The sequence below is a fragment of the Atta colombica genome, unplaced genomic scaffold, assembly GCF_001594045.1.
Source record: "Atta colombica isolate Treedump-2 unplaced genomic scaffold, Acol1.0 scaffold203, whole genome shotgun sequence".
Lineage (NCBI taxonomy): Eukaryota > Metazoa > Arthropoda > Insecta > Hymenoptera > Formicidae > Atta > Atta colombica.
This window is the reverse complement of record NW_017259298.1, coordinates 625,194-629,341: the sequence shown is the minus strand read 5'-3', so window position 1 is coordinate 629,341 and position 4,148 is coordinate 625,194. Positions and strand designations below refer to the sequence as shown.

At 26.9% G+C, this 4,148-nt stretch overlaps 1 protein-coding gene across 1 annotated transcript in view; it reads right to left on the bottom strand.

The window, feature by feature from the left end:
• LOC108687269 (fatty acid synthase-like) overlaps positions 1 to 3,370 on the bottom strand; it is a 30,959-nt gene extending 27,589 nt beyond the window's left edge. Inside the window, exons 1-2 of the mRNA XM_018192956.1 lie at positions 3,312 to 3,370; positions 2,445 to 2,619 (exon numbers count right to left, since the gene is read on the bottom strand). The gene's annotated coding sequence lies outside the window, so the exon portion shown is untranslated. The remainder of the gene's footprint in view (positions 1 to 2,444; positions 2,620 to 3,311) is intronic.
• Positions 3,371 to 4,148: the final 778 nt, after the last annotated feature.

The window sequence follows — 4,148 nt, the reverse complement described above, 5'->3', positions numbered from 1 at the left end:
ATATATATATATATATATATAATAATTATAAAATATCATACACAACGCTAGTAAAAAAATTTTGCTGAAATTATTTCACATTTTAGAATACTTTTTAACAAAATTTCAGCATTTTAGAAAAATTTCAGTCTAATTTCAACGACTTTTAGCTTAAAAATTTATTTTCAGCAAAATTTCAGAGAAATTTAAGTAAAAATTTCAGAAAAATTTTAGTTAAATTTCAGCAAATTTTCGGTATGCTAACTGAATAATTCACTTTCATGAAATTTCGCACACAGACACGCACGTGTCATATAAAATTATACAGATATCGCGAAATATAGATGTATATGTATATTTATATCGTGCATTAATTTTGAATTTCGCGGAACCGCGGGACTCTAAGGGTGCGTTTCACATGTGATGCGCATGATGTAACATCCTTTCTTTAATATTTCAAGAAGGATAAAACGATATATCATGCATGAAATGAAACGGCAGCGTCTTATATGGCAACGTCAAGCGTCGAGCGTCAGATCATGCGCAGTTAATATGTTTAATAATTTACTGAAATTGAATTTAATGTACGAGATACACTAATGGTGAAATCTTGTAGTTTATGCTATATAATGTAAATAAATATAAATTTTCAACTTTATATGTTAGCCCAGCAAACGAATGGATTGAAATGAATTGAAATAGATTCAGGATGGACAGATTTTCAGAAAAAAAAAAGAATTCACGAATGTTAAAATGCTTTTTAATGAATGCATTTTTATTCATTGCATGGAGCATATTTCTATGCCTTTCAATCTAAAAATAATATTAGCTTTTTCTATGCACAACACATACATTGTAAATACTGTTCAAAATTTTGAATAGGAAATGCAGTTTTTTAATCTAATTGCATCCAATTGAATCTAATTGAATCCAATTAAATCCAAAAAAAGTATTCGCTATTTAAAATACGGCATTCGAATAGAAAAAAATTTCAATCCAAAAATTTTAATCCATTCTTATTTGCTGGTAAGATAGTGATATATATCAGAAATATAACCTCCCAATTTACCTCCCAATTTCACATTAAGAAGCTGTGCAGAAGATTATTGCGCAGGAGATTCAAACTTCTGCGCAATAATCTTCTGCGCAGATGCTTGATGTTCGACGTTTGCATGTAATGGCATCTTAAAAGGATCCTAAAGCGAAGCTCGAACTCCGATGAAGTCACCATAGGCCACGTGCCGCGCATCGATATGTTTTTATATACTATCACATCAATATCTCACACAACCTATAATACACGCAATCAGACATTCATGTCAATTTTCATATAATAAATTCGTTGCGATAAAGCGTCTAAGTCTAATTCTAAGAACTCGAATGTTATTTGTTCGTGTAAACTACGTGTCTGGGAATCACTATTTCGTACGTACAGGTTGCAAAGTATTCATTTCAAGCAAATGCAAAAAGCACGACTTGACAACTGAGACGCCATATTTCACTAAGAAATGGTAAAAAATATATCAATTTTGAAATTTTTTATCGTTCTCAGCATAGATTCCATTTCCCAGATATTAATGCACTTTAATCCTGAAAAAGGATTTTCGAATCGATGAAAGAGAAAAAAGTATTTATTATATAAATTACATGATTTAATCGATAAAATAAGAGGCTTTAGGATCCCCTTAAAGGTGCCTTTACATGGCAGCGTCAAGCATTTACTGAAGTATATCTTTTTAAAGAAATAAAATATACATCCTTTTTCAAGAAATGAAACATTTTCACTCTTTTTCAAAAACTGTATTTTCATTCTTTTAGAATGAGATATCTTTCCAAGAAGTTTAAGAGTAGATATTATCAGCCTAGCAAACGAGAATGAATTAAAATGGATTGAATTTTTTTTCTATCCGAATGCGTATTTTAAATAGCAAATACTTTTTTTGGATTAAATCCAAAAATTTAATTGGATGCAATTAGATTCAATTGGATGCAATTAAATTTAAAAATTGCATTTCCTATTCAAAATTTTAAAATTGAACAGTGTTCACAATGCATAGAAAAAGCTAATATTATTTTTAAATTGAAAGGCATAGAGATATGCTCCATGCAATTCCTATAAATGAAATGTATTCAGAATTGAAAAATATTCATTTTAACATTCGTGAATCAATATTTCTGAAAATCTGAATCTATTTCAATTCATTTCAATCCATTCTCGTTTGCTGGGAGAATCGTCATCACTAAATTAGTCATATAGCTCCATTTATGGTTAGCCTACTAACCCCATTCGTTCATTTTTTTTAAAAACATTAGCAGTATAACGATAACAAAGATAGACAAACAAAAAATTTCTTGGATTTTATTAAGTATGAACTACATTTATCTAAATGAAAATCAAATCTGTATTTCAGACAATTATATACGATTGTAAAACAAAAATTTTAAGAATAAAAATATTTACTTACGTGTTCAATTTTTTTAAATTGTAGCTTCTACGACAGACGCGTCGAGATATCACAGCAGACAGCAGCAGTCGCTACTGGATGCTCAGACACGCGTTTATGCGTGTCTCGCGCGATTTGTTTGTAATGTAGCCTCGAGTATTCTATTTAATCTATTTAATAGTTTCTTCTATAGTTTCTGAAAAATAAAGGGATGTCGCTTTAGAAAATGTCGGTATCGGCGACTTTCCTCTATTTAAAGTAAGTTTTTTTTTGCTGCGGCGTAAGTTGAAGTTATTTTCTATTTTTTTTATATGGAAATATGCATTTTTTCTTCTATTATGAAAACCGAATAATAATTTTAAAGAATTACAAATTAAGAATTATAAAAAATTATGAAATTTAAAGATTAAAATAGTAATAATTAAATAGATGTTAGTGATTATTATAAAATAATCTATATTGCACGCATAAATAATCTATATTGCACGCGTTATTTAAATAAAATTTTGATTAACAGAAACAATTCTTTTCTTTAATAAAATATCTTCTTTCATCTTTTTTTTAAATTCAAAAGAAGTGTAAATAACCGTACACACTCATTACGATCATTGGATTTTTTTAATTGTTTAATTATTTTATAAGAGAATTTTTAAGCTTCAAAAATAAAAAAAGACTAACTTTGAAGAAGTTAATAGGGTAAAATTAATGTGTTTTAAAACATAACAAGTTGAAGTTAAAAATTAACTTATTTACGTATAAAATTAATTTAGTTATCTAAAAGTTGTGAACTTTTGAAGCTTATCATATAACTTTTAACTTTTTTATATTAATTGCCCAATCTTTATTTTGTATATTTATACTTTAACTTTTATATTCATGATTATATACCTGTTGTTGTTATTCACAATTATTGTAGTGCACAATTATGTAGATGAAAAATAACTGAGCTCTTTAACGATAAACCACTCTTTATATTAACGTCACCTCTTATAGTATGGATTGTAAGAGGTGGTATAATCCGATGTCATTATCATTTCATCTACATTGCTGACTAAAAGTTTTAGACTATTCATTAATTGAAAATGTCTGTTGCGTACATAAAAATGCAACTTATAAATTATAACGTGTTTTAATTTTTTTACTCATTTTATAATAAAAAGAAAATTATATGAAAGAATATTATAGTTACCGATAAAAAATCCATTAAATTTTAGCACAAGTTATAATATTTTTAAATAGCGATAACTCAATAAAAAATCATCCTACCGAGATAAACTAAAGCTTAAATTAAAGTTCGAAACATTCTCGTTGATAGCCTTGAAAATCAAATTTGAGTTTCACAAAGTAGAATAAAATGGCGTATGTTAAAGGTAGACATTGGAAAATAAGAGAAAAACAATTTATATTTAAATTATTGCATTGTTTAAACGATCGGCTATATGGCACAAAAATATATGAATTTTTAAGCGCATTAATTTCTTAACAAATTCAGATTTTGAAAATTTTTTTACAAATTTTTTTTGTAAAGTTATGTTATTAAATAATAAATAAAGCAAATGAATAATGTATCTTGTAAATAAATTATTAGAAATAAATTATTGTAGGAAACTTTATTAGAAAGGAAAAAAAAAATTAAAAATCAATTTAAAACTCGTGTAAGAGCTTGCGTATAGTTTCTGTAAATCTAATTTTTTTTCTTTGTTAATCTTAATAGTATACTCTTAA